At 41.1% G+C, this 16,868-nt stretch overlaps 1 protein-coding gene and 1 long non-coding RNA gene across 5 annotated transcripts in view; one reads left to right on the top strand and one right to left on the bottom strand.

Moving 5' to 3' along the window:
• LOC125612488 overlaps positions 1-16,868 on the top strand; it is a 79,722-nt gene that overhangs the window by 13,354 nt on the left and 49,500 nt on the right. The gene's annotated exons all lie outside the window — the stretch shown is intronic.
• Positions 1,575-16,868, bottom strand: part of Ntrk3 (neurotrophic receptor tyrosine kinase 3) — a 329,603-nt gene continuing 314,309 nt past the window's right edge. For all 4 annotated transcript variants that reach the window (XM_048790284.1, XM_048790285.1, XM_048790286.1 and 1 more), the window contains one exon: positions 1,575-16,868. This exon is cut by the window's right edge and continues 1,108 nt beyond it. The gene's annotated coding sequence lies outside the window, so the exon portion shown is untranslated.

Raw genomic sequence — 16,868 nt, 5'->3', positions numbered from 1 at the left:
AGTCATTCTAAAGTGAAGATGCAAAACCCCCACAGTGCCCTTAGCCTTTGTGTGCAGCGGGGAGGATTCCCTGGCAGACGAGGAAGCTGAGGGTACCAGGTATATAGAGTGAGACCAGCAGCCTTTAATGCACTTCCGTTATTTGCCATCGCTGGGCTGGACTGTGAAAAGGAAGCCTATAGACTATTTTGAGAAATAATTGTTTTTGCCTTCAGGAAGCCACCAATGCAAAGGCAGCCACATGGTGGGGAGAAGAAATCTCTCCCCCATAACTTCTACATCATCAGATTGTTCAGAGATTTGGATCCTGAGTGTTTCCATGAGTGAGGTTTAAGGGCCAGCTTAATGGTAGAACTTTGCATGATGCATGAATGACTAGGGCCTTGGAGAATGAGGAATCTAGTACAACTCAACAAATGTCCATTAAGGAACTTGGATTAAGTTTGTTCTGGCAAAGGTAATTTCTCTGTGAAATAATCTGAGCACAAACTTAATCCAAGTTCCTCATACCCATCAAAATGAGTTCATGGACTGGAGACTTACATCCTAGCCTTACAAAGGGTCTGATATGACCTTGTGATTTATGTGATGATAGGACAAGAACCAGGTGAAAAATATGATGGGACGATTGAAAAACAAAAGTTTTTGCCTCTTGGGTATCCAGCATCATTCCCAGTGGCATAAAACTTAAAAAAAAAGGGTGCTTGTGTTTCTTCCCACTCAGATCCATAGGTATTAACTGTAGACTAACTGTACATTTAAAAAAAAAGTGGTATCAACACATATTTTACAGATGAAGACATTTTGATACATGAAGATGAAGAAGGTACCTCTATTGCTATGTAAAATCCAAATGTGGTATTATAACTTGATTCTCAGCAATAATTTGTGTGGAGGGAATACTGGGGATTGAACCTAGGGGTGTTCTACCACTGAGCTACATCTCTGATCCTTTTTATTATTTTTTTTTATTTTGAGACAGAGTAGAAATGCTTCCTGTACGTCCCTGCCTCTACCCCACACCATTTCCTCCACAACCCAGAAATATTTTTGAAAGAAATTATTGAAAATAAAGTCTTGAAATAATATTACAAGTAGTGCATTAATGAGACAAAGAGGAAAGATGTATATTGAAAATGAAGGGAGACTTGAAAGAAATGAGAGAGGAGAGGAAAGGAGTTTTAAAATCATTATGCTAAAGAATCATACAATCTTTGGGGTGAAAGGATCTCCAGTAGAATATATTATCCCAGCTTGGAAACTGACTCAAATGACTGGAACTAGGAAGTTGAATACAACATCTATGAAATAATGGGACATCATCATGACCTAGAGCTTCTCTTGGGACTCTGCCTCAAATAACAATATATGTGTTTACTTCTTGAAACACTCATCACCATCCAAAATTCAACCTAGGGGTTGTCTCAAAAATCATGCAAGCCACTTTAACCCTCAGCAGGGCAGTATTCCATGTTTGCATGATTTTTGCACACATCTGGACTTGCCCAAAGTTCAACCTACCTTTAAGTTTAACACTTTCCTACCACAAAATGAATCCAAATAAACCAAGGACATTGTTGTTTTATACTTTATTTGAGAAGAGACCCTACATAAACTATGTCAGGAAGATACAGGTTTACACACAATTTCATCAATCAATAAATGGAGTTGTTAACATAACATTGAAGATATGATACTATGAGGAAGACAGACATATGACTAAGGAGTATTTACAACTCTCACATATGATATATTTATATTGGAGATGGATATATACATATATACATGTACATGTGCATATACATACATATGTCCATACATACACACACATATATACATATATATGTATAAAATGTTTTAAAACAAAAACCAAGAAGAGAGTTTGCCTTCTTGTAGTAATAGACCATTTGAAAGTGAAGAATGGTTGGTTTTCATTAGTGTCAAGGTATTAAATCTCTGCCCCCACATTTAACTCCAACACCCATAGATTCTGATGAAGACACGTGTTTGCCTTGGGATGAAAGTGTGAGGGTGAAGAATGGCATGATGGTGCGGGGCTGAGAGTAAAGGACATGCACAATGGAAGAAATGACCTTTGGTGATACCATTAAATCATCCTTTTGTATTAAACATAAATTATTAATACAGTTTAAAAAAATAATTTTCTGTTTTCTTTTGAGGTTGAGGAGGAAGGAAGGGTGGGAGGGGAAATAGAGAAAGGGTGGGCACTTGCCTTTTCAACACATCCTTTAATATCAACTGAGAGCACATCCCCTCTACCCTGGGGCCATCTTACCAAGTTACTTTTTGTTTGTTTGTTTTGGCATAAAGGACACCTTCCCATACAAGTTTTACTTAGACCATGAACCTATTTTCCAAAGGCAAATGTAGTCATCATTTTAACTAGATCAGTTCCCCAAGACTTGCCAGGATGCAAATAAAGTTAGCACAACCAATGGATTCATTTGTTATCAAGAAAAGGAATGGAAGAAATAGTACCTCAAGGAAAAGGTACTATAAGTTAAACCAATTTTACTAAAAAGGTAATCATGTATATTAACAACTTTGAGATCCAAACAATAGTGTAGAAATATGATCAGCACTTTCCAGTGGCCTGGGGGGGAAATCAAATGAACAAGTGTCATGAAGGAATGTATGTATAATAAAAGAAAACTGAGGAATAATCAATTGAGATTAAAGTAAATGACATAAGTTGTAGTTGAACGCAATTCTTCTGTCAAGGTCTTCACCAGTAAATGATGGCTTGGCAATACCATACCCACTGTTAAACTTTCCCCAAGCCAACATGGATTTGATTAGCTTGGCCCAGGAACAGGCATGCATACATATCACAGGTGTCCCATATGCCATACACATTGTTGTTCTGCAGTTGCCATAATCCAACTAACTCTTCAGATTGCCAATATATTTACACAAACATTGGGAAATACACACAGACGCATGGGATCAGACAAGATATAATCACTTTACAGATATTTAGTACAGAAAGCTTAGGGAAAGGGCATGGAAATCAGTTACAACAGCACCCAAACTTCATTTGCAAAATTCCTCTCTGAGAACATAATTATCTTACTAGTGCACTGAAGTAGGTACCAGCTGATTTTCCAGATATTGAAAGTTTGCTGCACAACATCAGCCTAGAGATAAAGGGACATGTAATGTCCAGTAGGAAAGAAATCAGTGTATATCATTTACACGGCAATAAATCCTTCATTTCCCTTGAAATAAGATATGTAAAGTAGCACTTAGTTTAATACAAGTTTTGTTCTGCTTTAGACCTAGCTGTAAAAAGCCATTCATGCAAAAAATTACTTCCAGTTTTAGCTGGATGTTTAAAGGACACTTCTCCTGAAAACAAGTCCCTTTCACTTAGGGAAGGGAAAAAAATCCCACCCAGGACAGCCAGTGCTGGCCAAGAGTGGAAAATACAAGACTTTGGTGTTTGTAGGGCATTTGCCTTAAGAACCCAGAAGTAGCACTGAGCTCACCTCTGAAGAGGCAGAGGGCTAGAAGTGCCCTTGAAAACTTTAGGAATTTTTCCAGAAAAAGTACTGAGAACTTTTACAGGATTTCATTCTCTGGCCTGTTCCCTCCTGAGGCTTCTAATGGCATCACCTCTATTTCTAAATGTGCCTGCTCTCCATCGCCAGTTTCGGACCACCTTTGCACTGCCTAGCAGTTCACTTGTTCCATTCATGGTGAGTTTGCAAATCCTTCCTCTCTATACTAGGGAAAGATTCTCCTTTATGAGGCTTTCTTATAGCTGTTGGTTCTTTCTATACATATCCTTCCTCAAATAGGATTGTTCTTGATTTAAATATAAAATCCAACTCCCTTATTTCAAAAGACAAAAAATTCTAGTAGAGAATTTTTGATCCTATCCCTCAGAAGTCCTCATACAAATAGTATGGAGAAACTCATGCCATGCCCCTTTCTGCATGGTAAATAAGAACAGCAAATTAAGTTCATTCAAGAAGATAAGGAATCAAGGGAAATGAGCTTCTCCTCAGACCTAGTCCAAGGTCAAAAGAAAAAAAAAATCACAGTTTCATTGAAATTTCTCCTCTGAGATGTACTTTGGCCTGCTTCTACTACCTCATTTATTATTAGAAGGAATCTCTCATGATGTTCTAGCACTGATTCTTATGAATTATGATAAGCAACACTGAAGGAGCAGAGGAAGTAAGAAAGAGGGTATGGTAGAGCAGTCAGAGCCTTGGGTATTCCAGCTGCCACCAAGATGGAGTTAGATATATCTGACATGTCTGAAGTATAAGGCAGCATTTAAGATGAAACCTGCAGTGACCCCCTTGACTTCCCAGCATATGGCCCATCCTGACATAAGCGGGGTAGCAGTGCTGCTGATTGATCAAGAGAAGAAAATGCTGCTTCTGAGATGAGAGCTCTGTTGCATTGTGGCATATGAAACTTGGCTAATCACAAAGCAAAGGAACGACATGTGCTTCTGCTGCCTTGTTTTTTCCAGTGCACCCCTTCCATTCTGGCCTGGTGACGGGCATAAGGACCAGTCTTACTGTGATTTTTTAAGGCAAGAACAGCTGACGAAGAGCACTCAGGGATCAAAAGTGGATTCTGAGATTCACAGCAATGTCCTTCCCCGAGTTTCCTTCTAACAATAGCATCACTGAGTCCTTCTCTATCCTCAAAGTTCCTAGCTTCTGCTCAACCACTATGAAATAACGTCTCCATATGCACACCCATTCAAACATGAACTTATGTGGGAAATATGCATATTTTTAAAAAGTGATGTCCAATAAGCAATTTCCTATTGGAAAATTTACAAATCAAGGGTTCCTTATAAAGGCTTTTTGCAAGGAATTCCTCTCCAAAAGTGTGCCCTCCACTGTGAGCTAAGTGTTTTTTCAATACTCTGAGTCAGGACATTGGCCCAAACTCTGTTTGATACCAGCTCAAGAACATGACAGAAACAGCTATTCCAGATTTGGGATTAAATATGCTTAAGAATAAAATCTTCCAAGTTAAGTTTCAGTGGATAAGAAGTAAAGGAGAAGTCTGCCCTTCTCTGGAAATTCCATCAGGATAGAAGGCCTTGGTTGAGCTGAGGGCGTGTTTGCTGTCCCTGGTGCTGAAGACAGATGACAAGGAATCATGGCAGAATTTACACTCTGGGATGGGCAAAGCCTGAAACTCTGCCTGTCAGACTGAAAAGTCTTTCAGCAGAAGCTGATTCTAAGTGACAGGCATCCAAACATGTTCCAAAAGTCGAGTTTTTGTGCCATCTCAAAAAGAAAAGAAAAAGAAAAAAGAAAGCCCTGAAACTATTCCTGTGGGAAAAAATTAGCACTGCCAAAATTCTGATGGGGAAGCTCACTCAAACCACATTTCCCTTCAAGCCCTATTGGCATATTCTATCACACAAATCAAGAGCCCTGCCCCTTTAGAAAAGAAGTCAACAAACAGGTGCAGAATAAGGGTCTACAGGCACTGCCTACTGGTTTTGTTTTCTTGATACCAATTGCAAATATAGGCTTGATTTGGTTCACAATGACTGAATGTTTCTCAAGGAAATATATGGATAAAACTTCTCCTTGAAGCAAAACATGGGCCTCTGAATTCCTCTCCAACCATAATTTCAGAAAACATGAGCAGAGTCTTACTGTGCTCAAGAGAGTCTAAATTCATCAACAATTGCTTCCTACTTCCAACCTCTTTCCCCTCTCCCTCTCCCCTACCCACACACACATACACACACTGCTCAAGAAGTGAAATCATCTTGAAAAAGAATGTGACTCTTTCCTGAGCAGTACACAAGTTTTGCCAGAGAGAACAGCACTGCTGTTTCTTCTCACACTCAAAGTGAGAATTTTCTTGCCCTAACTTGCTTTCTCTTTATTTTTATTCAAGAATTCCCTTGAGCTAACCCACTGTGGCCCATACACATAATAAAGAAGGTTTTTGATACAGTAGGGTATCAGAAAAATGACACAGGTCATTTTGGAATTGCCTTCAGCTCCAGTGGGCTTAGGGGAGACTTTGCTTTTAGATGTGAATTATAATCAATCTTCTTTAGCCTTGGAAAGGAGCTATCCCAGTACCCCCCGACACACACACCAAAGGCTATGCTTTCAGAGACGGAAAAGAAAACAGCACTAAAATAGGTTCCATTGTTCCTACAAAATATTAGATCAAACTTTCCATATCCAGTGAGCTATTGCTCAGATGATACCTCTGGGATCCTTAACTAATCAGTCTTGTCTCTTGGAAGTTACACAGTAAAACAGCTTGTTCAGGGCAGGCCTTAACACTGCTCTGAAGAAGCTCATCTCTTCAAGATTATCAGAATGAATTATGAAGCATCACACTGAACTGGCTTGCCTTCTTCATCTCACACATAATTTAAAAACATAACCCAATTTGGATTCTCATTTCAAAGGTAGTTGGAATACTATCTTCCTGCAGGACAACTAACTGCAGGGGAAAATCACCCAGGCAGAGGTCCAGAACAGAGGTGTTGCTTTCCTGTCTAGAAAAAAACAAACATGGAGTCCAAGATAGAAGAGAGAAGCTGAGATAGGAGGAATTTGAGTGAAACATTTATGACTTCCTTAGGATTTTGGAGACTCAGGCTTATTCTGATTTCTCTTTCAGTGGTCAAAATCCTTTAAGGAGAAAAAAAAATGTACACAGCATTTTGTCAGATAAATTACACCTGATTAATTGGTATTTGAAGGTAAATAGCATTTGAAAAATTTAACGAGCCAAGTAGTTACCATTGCAAGGTACTTAAAATAGTGGGTGGTGTCACAAACACCTGGGATTTTTTTTTTTTAGGGGCTGTGAATGACATCACTGTTATAACCTCAGCAATCCAGTCTCGGGATTTATTACCTAGGGTTTTATTTTCAGTCGGACATGGTCCTCTGTGGGAATCCTACTCACACCTATTTGTTACGCTCAGGGCTATTAGAAGAGTGGTCTGGCATTAGGTCTTCGCTGGAGCAGCTCTTTCCACTTAAGGTCCTTCACCATGTATGAGCCACTGGCCTTAGAATGCTTCAAAGTCATAATCATTCCATATTAGCCTCACAATCCAATTGATAGAGGAAGCTTCATACAATTATGCTCCAAAGCATTGTGTTGGGGGAAAAAAAGCAAAAACAAGTGTTAAGGAGTTAAAAGGAAAAAGAGGTGCCATTTTACTACAAAATGTTTGGGATTCAAAGCCTGAAAATAAAAATCTATGAACAGTTCCTTTTCAACAACAGAGACAAATGAATAAAATATCCATGTCTACTTGGACTTTTTTTTTTAAAGGCATTTTCTGTCACCAGATGCTCAATAGTGATTCAAAGGGGAAAATGCTAATGACAAAACCTCTACAAACCAGATGCCAGGAGGGATTTCAGGAGGGTGCACCTCAATATACAACACACTTCAAAAGAGGCTCCGAGCTTAGCACCCAGCAGGACGGTGCCACACTTAGCCACCCAAGGGGCAAGCTCTGTCTGTGAGGCCATGGACAGCTCACAGAGCACCTTGACAGCCAGGATCTCATCTAGGGCTCATAATAACCCTCTGGGACAGGCAGGAGGTTATTAGTACGGCTTTTTGTGTGTGTGTAGATTAAGAAACTGAGGCACAGAGGAGGCAGGACTTTTCCACAATCACTCAGAGAGAAATAGGAACTCACAAGATGTCTGCCTCCTGGTCCCCTTACCCACCCCACCACTTTCAATCTGTCATGTCATCATCGACAGCATTTCAAATAGACCCCCAAATCTTTCCTAAGGAAATTTTTTAAAAAATGGAAAAAATAGAAATCTCATTGAAAATATTAGTAGGGACAAGAAAAAGAAATAAAATTAAACTACACCCAGAGTTACAAGGGGGGACATGGTATTTTCATAAATAAGGGTTAGATCAGTCATGGTAAATATGTTTTGAATAGTAAATGGGATTTTTGTTTTTCAGAGTCATTGAAGGGGCAGAATTGCAGCATCAACTGATGCATAATGATTTGGGGAACAAAAGGTCTCGTCTCCCAGCTCTTCTGGTGATGTCTCCTACCTCATTGTTCCCTAGCATTTTAAGTTCGATTCCATTCTGACAGTATAAAACTTTCTGGTACTATCACAGTAAATATCTCATCTAATTGAAGGAAAAAACCTATTAAGATTTGGATGCTGCTCCACATCCGTGTGTCAATATTACATCCACTCCATTAAATAGATAACCACTTGGCTGACATGTGGAGCTCTTAATCCACAGAGATATAAGAGACACACACTTGTAGAAGCCTCGAAAAAAATGAAAACCATGGTCTGCCATTTATCAGAATATTCAACAGTCAGAAAACAAGAGAGGAATTTGAAGAAAAATGATTGTGGGAAGATTTGCCTTTCCTAACCAACCCAAAAGGATGGGCTGAATTCAAAAATATAGACTACGGCATAATAATAACATCGCTGTCCCAGAGTCTTGTGCAAATCAACTGATGAGGTATTAATGAGGAGCTAATCACTTGGTCCATAGAGCTGGAAAGAGACTGATGGATGGCTGGAGAACAAACTTGCTTCCTACTGCAGAAAACAAGGCTAAATCACAAGCCTGGGTGATGCTCACATTAGGGAAGAAGAAAATGAACTCCTAGGGTTTTCAGAGATAGGACCCCTAAGGGGTTGTGTGGGGAGCAAGGGAAGGACAGAAAGAGTTCATAATTTAGAAAGGGACAAGGAAAGAAAGAGCTGCAAAAAGGGAGAGGTGCAAGAAATAAAATGAACATAAGATAAAAATGACTGTCTGTCTTCAGAGTGGAGATATTTGGAAATTTGTTCTAGGTGGAACCTTGATGTGATATACTTCATTGCTAAGTAATCCAGGCCAGGATAAGAAAAAGATTGGTTTGCCCCCTCACTGCAATCAGAGAAACAGCATAGGCCTGCAACTAGCTGCTAGCTGCACGCTTTCAACTAAGGACATTCCCACTGTGCTCCACGCTCCACAAAATTGGTGATATATGCACAGCTACCTCGCCCAGCAACACCCAATCCAGCCTGCTTGCTCCTAGCCCAGTGCTCTTCCTGTACCCCACACTTACCCTTTCTCTTCACATTGTAATTCAACTGGAATATTTGAGTTTTCTATCTGAGTAACTATTTTAGCCCAAAGTCAGGTCCACCAATCAGCTAAAACTGATGGGCGTTTATGTTTGCACTTCATAGTTATTATGCAGGCAGAAATTCATCACCCTTTTCCTCCCCAGAAAATGAATTAAATCAAATCTGAATCAAGGCTGTTTGGTTTTTGTTTCTGAAAAGAATAAATACATAAATAAAAGTAGTCCTGCCTTTAAATACAAAGATTTTGAGAAAATCAGGAATTTGTCTCAAAAAAAAAATTAGCTTTGCAAACAATCCAAAGTGCAGAAAGTGAAAGGCTCTGAATTGATAATAAAGGATAAGGAGAGTTGCAGTTAGGCTTAAGAAACCTCACAGGTGGTGCACATTTATTTGCACATGCATGCACACAGAGATCAATGGAAGCAACAAACATGGGACATTGTGGTTTGAATACCAAAAGAATCACTGAAGTATTCGTGTGCATGTACATGTACATATACATGTAAACAAGTATCATAATATAAATAATTAAAAAGATGAATGTAGTTTGTACTATGTGAGTTTGAGAATCTAATACAAAACACAACTCAGATAATTGCTTTTAAACAGCCAAGACTGCCTCTTACGATTGCTAAATTACTTAAGTCCATAAATCTATTTTCCCAGTCAATAAACACAATGTACTTAGCTGGAAATTTTCAATTCTTTTAAAGAAATATCTAAGAATATATGAGGAGATTCTTGTTAGATTAAAGACACACAGCAAAGTTGGAAACGTAATTTGAAAGAGAATCAGAAGAAGAAAAACTTCAGAGAAATGTGTTCTCCAGACTTTTGGGTAAACTGTTCTAAAATCCTCAGGTAAATTTTCAAAATTGTCTGTGATCATGTTGAGCAACTTCACTGAGTTTGAAGGTGGCTGATAATAAGCTGAAGGCCTTTTCTTGTAATTTTTGATGTTAATAAAGGCCTATGTTTGCAGAGAAGTCATGATCTCAGCTTTGAAGTTTCATCTGGCTGCTGCACCTTAATATGGCATCACACAGTGAATTATAAGGGGTTTTATTCATTCTGTAGCCCACACCCCTTAAAGAGAAAACACAGGTTAGCACTTATAGGATAGCTGCATCCTCTGCCACACAGGAAAAAAAGGAGTTGAGGCTGCCATTCCTGCAAGGGCCAAAGGAAACCCCTGCCAAAAGGACGAGGCCTTTGTCCATCAGTATCCACTCCCTCACACCTGACTGTGGTCATGACCTTGTTGCATTCAAACCCTGAAGCCCTGAAGGATTGGGGGATCCAGAGTGGAGCTAACCAACTTAGGTCACACTAATTCTTTATAAATCATTTCATCACTTTGTGCAGCATCAAGATATGCTGCAAAACTGTTTGTCATCAGAGGAGTGGTTTTCATGCCTTGATGTGCAGTCCCCTCAGGGGAAAACCCATATGATGACAACCACTGTCACTCTGACCAAGCACTAAAGCCTGGCTCAGCACCATGGTCAGAGAAAGGTCAAAGCTCCCTCTCTTGGGGTTGACCCCAGCTGTGGCTCCCCTCTCCTGGAGGCTAGAAGTTCATGGATTGTGAGAGTGGTGGGTAGGGAAGAGGGGGGTGGTTGCTGAGGGTGGGCCACCAAGGGCTCCAGATGGGATTTACAGAGACATGCCACATGCATCTCAATGAGTTTTGCAGTAAATTTCACTGCACAGAGGTTAATCTAGATGTCAACATTGTCTGACAGCACTGAAATTACTCCAGGGCAGGGCTCCTTCAGAAGTCTTAATATATCAGTCAATTCCATCCTGCCTGAAGGAAATGAAAGTTTTCTGCTTTGTGTGCCGAATCATTCGGCGCCAATTTTCTCACGGTTTGAAGTCCAAACTGTTTGTGGTCCTGGGATTCACCTCGTATTAAGACTTTTACAGAGTTTGAGAAGCTGGATTGTCTGTCCCATAGAAACAGAAGGATAAGAACTAAAAGAAAATGAAAAAGCAAAAAGAAAAATGAAAGAAAATCTCTACTGAAATTTACTTCTGTACTGTGGACAGCAGAAATCAAATCACCTAGACCAGGTTTATTTTTTCATTCCAGAGGTGGGTCCTCAGGGACTGGGTAAATATCAGGTGGCTATTGAATGCAGATACAATATGGACATATCTCCAAGAAAAAGAAGTGAATATGTCGTACTATTGATCCAGATTTTTAAAGGTGACTTCCATGAACTCCTCTTAAATGAAAGAATAATTATCAGATTTAGGACTGAAAATTGATATTTCTCATTGGGTTTAGTGAATTCTGCATCCAAAAGAATGTCAGAATACACAATAGTTGTCTGAGCTCTTAACCTACCTTTGTCCTTGAAGATAGGATGTATCAATTTCTGATTGCCTCAAATTAAAAGAAAACAAATTCTCTTATTAATGCAAAATGAAAAAGCAAGACCAGGTGTCTACATGTTTCTCAGAGCAGATGTTCAATAGGCCTTTTCTTGTCTGTGTTTTCCTAATGTGTGTTCTATTAGAACTTCTAGCTTTGTCAGTTGGAAGTATCTCTTACAAACTGTGAGTTTGGACCACGGTGCTACACACAAAGCAATGGATTCCTGGGTGATCAGAACATTAAGAGAAGTTACCGTCCCAACTCTTTATGAAAGGGAGAGAGCCTAGCTCACTGACTTAAGACATCATCTCCTATAGTAAATATAAAACCAGGCCTTGTTTAAAACTTGGAATCTAGTAGTTCACTGAAAGGATGGGAAATCTGAATCTCATTACTTTGATCAAGAATTTCAAAAAAAAAAAAAAAAGAATTTCAAGTGCTCTGAAGAAGCCTTCAATCTCCACAGAGCTCACAGAAAAGTGTTTACATTGGCTCACTGAGACTTGGGACAGAAAGTGGCAAAGTATAAACAATTTATAGACAGTCAAAAAAAAAAAGAAAAAAAAAACTGTGTTTGGGGAGAAAGCACCAGACAAACAAGCCAAGATTCAGGTCCCCAGGGCAGAGCAACTCATGGGCAGAGCAAAAGTCCTAACACTCAGTGCAGTCACATAAATATTCACCATACCCAACATGGCAGCAATGCTTTTCAGAATGATCAGTTATCAACATCTCAGTTTCTCTGTCCTGTCATCTGCAGAGATGGTGACGTCACTACCAACTCCCAATCAAGATGCAGTAGAAACAGTTCCTTTGTGGTGATCCATCAGACAACCAGGAGAGAATGATTTTCAGATGCTCAGAATGTTACTGTCAACATAATTTAATTCAGGGAGCACCAAATGATCAAACTTAACAAGAAAATGATCAAACTTTACAAGATGACAGACTTCCCAACAGAACCTTTTTGAATGACTCTGATGCCAGTCAATCTTTGAATTTCTCATTCCTAAAAAATATAAGTTGCAAAGAGAACCCCAAATTAGAATCAGTTTTCTGACTCCAGGCAGGCCTTCTTTGAAGGCATTCTAATCCAATACATAGCACACAATGTGTATATGCCTATATGTCCCTTAAGAAGATACTCTGGGGGTTTTCAAGCAATTGAAAGATTTTCGAAGCCTATCTTGATGTTTTAATACTGATGCAAAAGTTTGGAATTTCCCTTTAGAACGTATTAATCATTGGCTGAAAGAATTTATTTGAATTCAAAGAGGCAGCAGAACTCAAGGAACCAAAACCACAATGACTACAGCACTCAATGCCTAGACTAAAGGTGTTGTTTTTTGTTCTAAGACAAATACCATTGAGTATTCTAGCAGTTGGTTTCTAACCAAAGCAAACAATAGGCATCTCAGAGGCATCTCAAGGCAGCTTTCTGGATTGCTGGCATATGGGCCTATTCAATAATCATCTATAGACATTTCTATGCTCCAGACTCTCAGAAAAGCACTGGAAGGATCCCAGATTTCAAGATTTTTCATTGTACTGACTAAGTCTCAGAGTGAAGACCATACTATTGTTGTTTGGTTCAGAAAAGGAGAGCAAGGAAGCCAATAGTTCATTCCTGAATGAAAAAGGACTTGGGTAAAGAGTCTGAGACTTCAATCCCACCCTCTTTCCCACACCTTAATCCTTTACAATTAGCATTTAAAGATAAAAACCTCTTGTTTTTTGACTCAAGAGTTCAGATTGCTAGTGGTTGAATGAAAGGTAGGCAGGACTATCTTCATATCTTAGAATAGTTTCTGTCAACTTTGGGTGTGCCCGTGTGGGGTGGAAATAGGTGTATCAGGTGCAAGGTGGCCTCCTTGGTAGAGTACAAACATTGGGTCATGGCTTGTATGCCTGGCTCTCCCAGCCAACGTCCCTCAAACCTACCAGTCATTAAACCTTTTCTATTTCCCTTCTATAATCAATTTCTTGCTACTGGTGACTTTTCTTCCTCTCCCTTCATAACCTTCACTTTCTCTCTTATTTCTTTTTCTCTCTCTTATTCCTGACAAACAAGCTTGAAAAAGCAAAAGCAAATGGAACCACATTTAAAAAAAAAAAATTGAAATGAACCCTAAAAATATATATTCCAATTTCTTAAAGGTCTCAGATGGAAAATTTGGTAATCTGAGAAATCAGCTGATTTAACCAAAGTCTCCTGGGAAACTAAGAACAAAGCCAGGTCTTTCCTGATGTATTCTGTACACTCTTGGCATGACTGACTGACTGTCTCTTCTAAGTGAAGTCTCACCCGGCCCCAGAAACTGACTGACGACTCTTCTGTTGGTGTTGGTTTCTGTAGTGTTTAGCACCAGAAATACTTGCACTAGTGTATTCCGCAAAGTAGGTATCACCAGGGAAGAACATTAATGTTCAGCCTGAACACAGAAGGACTAGGGACCCTTTACCTCCAGTGGGCAGCCTCTTTCCAGGGATAACATGTACATGATTTGCTGATAGAGGAAGCACCAAGTCCTTTTGTCTGTTGACTTGAGGAGACTTAGTGACCCCCAAGGTCCACTCACAGTTCCAAGATCTAGAGAGCAGCATTCGGTTCTTGAGTGGACCCTTGGCCATGGCACCCTGTTCCAAAGTGGACCACCAACAGCAAGTCACTTTCACTCAGTCCAGGGGAGACCAGGTTAAGGATGGGACTGCAGGGTGATCAGCCTGGGCTCCCTGGAACATTCACCAAGAGTTACAAAGAAGCTGGCTTCAAGCTAAGTTGACAGAGTTGATCTGGCATGGTCTTTTAAAGTGTATATTTGGGTATGGGAGAGGAGGATGGAGTAGACAAGAGAGGCGATATTGGCCGACGGGATGTTGTTTCAAGATTCCTTTAACCACATTAGGCTCTTCCAAAATAAATAAATAAATAAATAGACCTTCAATACTGCTTTTCTACTAGGTAGAAGGCTAGGATAGGGAAGGAAACCAAATGTTTTTCCCCCAGTCTAGAGTAGTCCCAGAAAAACTTCAGACTCTCACTTGTTGTGACAGGAGTGCAAAAAAAGAGAGGCTTCTCTTCTAGAAATCCACCCAGCCCAAGCCAAGAGCGTCCTCAGCAGCAACTCCATTCCACTATGCAAGGCCCAAGAGGCCCAGGAGACCCAGGAGGCCCAGGATTCCAGAGTGATGCTGAGAAAAAGTGACCCAGCAATTAGACACTGTTAGAATTGAAGAATTCAGAGCTAGAAGGGGGTTGCAGATTAGCCAGGGTACCCCTGAATTTGAAGACACAGTAAACTGAGTCTTATTTGTTTTGCCTCAGTACAGGAGGGAAAAAAAAACGCACTCTGCACACTCCTAGGTCCCCAGACTGCCCAGTTTCCATAGCCCTATGCTCTGCCTCCTTTACTCTCAATTTTTTCTTCCTTTTTTTTTTTAATTTTAACCTGTCAAGGTTAACATGTAAAGTATACTCTACACAGAGAGGACAGCAGGGTAGTGAGTCTTCCTAAGTCCCCGTCTCCAGTACTCTCTCTTGTAATCTCCCATCCAGTAGATATTTATGGGGGACGCAGCAAACAAATAACCCCAGTGCCAATGTGGAGGCCTGTGGACTAAGACAAGGGCAAGCTGACAAGTTTGGTATCCTTCCATGCTCCTTGTTCTCCAAGGAATTGGCTTCTTTCACTTGGCTACGATGCAGTGCACTGAGTTAAAACTCTAGCACACCCCTCATTGTTCACCAGCCAACCCATTTATTTTCCCCCTTCTTCTCACCCAGTTAGTGACTATGAGGCTCTAGAAACACACAGCCCAGACGACCAAAGCCACACTGTGTCTCTTTGGGGAAGGATAAGGGAAAAGAGTAGCAAGAGGAGCCTTGGAACATCCCTTCTCACCAGAAGATACTTTTCCCTAGGCCCCCCACCCCCAGGTCATTCCCTCCCTAGACATCTTTCCCTTGGTTACCCCAATCAAAACCAAGCTGTGCAGTTCCATCCATCATTCACAGCCCCAGAACTGACCAAGGGCCTCATGTGGAGCAATTAGTAGAACAGAGAAGTAATTGCTGTAGGATAACAAAAGATTCTCTTAAGGTGGTCAATCCAAAGAACTTTTCCCTAAAGTCCTCAGGGGCTAGGCACACACCGCACAGCAAGAAGACCTATACTGAATTCCCAATTTACCGAGTCCTTTTCCCAGTACAGCTGAGCAGCCTTACTGATCCCTGAATCCCAACCGTGGCTACGATCTGAGCACAGCTCTTTTCTATTTGAATAAAAACATTTGTGGATCTAAAAAAAAGAAGCAAAGCTGCAAACACATCACTCAATCCTCAACCCCCACCAAGGATGCCCACACTTCAGCTGCCTTCAGCTGACCAGGGTGTCCAGGTTGCATATAGTCCCTTCAGTGGGCAAGGAAAAGGACAAGTCAGAGGCTCCCAGGAGGCTTCAGTCAGGAAAAGGTCAGTCCATTAGGTAGCTCTGTGCTTGGGATGAGGCGAAGAGGCCAGATTTCCCCAGAGGGGTACATTCCCTCCTCTCCAGCAGGAGGGCTCTGTGCAGCTAGGCTGTTGACTTCTACTGGCATTTTGTTGTCATGTGTCAGAGAGGCCCAGAGATCTGCTCTGTTGCAGTCCTTGGCAGCAGCCTGGAAGGCAGTGATTCCCCTGGTGCTGGGGCAGAGGGAGCTGGCCCCAGTCCAGTTGCTTCATTTTCCCTCCCTGGTCAGAGCCCAGTCCTCATTAAGATGCCAAGCTTGTGGCATCGGCCACTCACTGGACACCTCCCAGAGAAGCTTCAGCTCCTCCCCTCACCCCCAGCCCACAAAAGCGATTTCTCAGTCCTTGCCTTTTCACAACAGCTCAAAGGCAGATGCATCAATCCTTCCAGGGGCTGGAAACGTGAGGAGCATGCCAAGGACCCAGTGCAGGTGCCAAGTGGATTCTTCCCTGCTGGCTCTTGCCCATGCCACTGCCTGGCCTCCCTGGAACACAGCACTGCCCCAGGCTCTCACTAAACCTGGATTCCTTCCCTGGTAGTGGGGTTCACCCAGGATTTAGTGAAGGGACCACGAGGTGGGCTTTAGGAGCTAGGAAGGCAAGAGGAGAAACAGAGAGGACCCTGGGGACACACCTAAAAATGGCCTGTAAGCAACTAAGTCTCTGGCTATTGGAACCCTGCAGCCTGCTGTGTCTACATTAGCAGACAACACAGGGAACTTGTTTCCTAATCTGCAAAACTGCCCAAGGGCCCTGAAACCCGGATGTGGGGTCAAGGAGTCTTTCCAGTGATAGAAAGATGGGTGGCAGTGCCTCGTCAGGGTTCAGATTTCAGCTGTTATGTATATATATATAT

This window comes from Marmota marmota, unplaced genomic scaffold (assembly GCF_001458135.2).
Source record: "Marmota marmota marmota unplaced genomic scaffold, marMar, whole genome shotgun sequence".
In the NCBI taxonomy this organism is placed as follows: domain Eukaryota; kingdom Metazoa; phylum Chordata; class Mammalia; order Rodentia; family Sciuridae; genus Marmota; species Marmota marmota.
The sequence above is the reverse complement of the archived record's forward strand: the minus strand, read 5'-3'. Positions and strand labels throughout refer to the sequence as shown.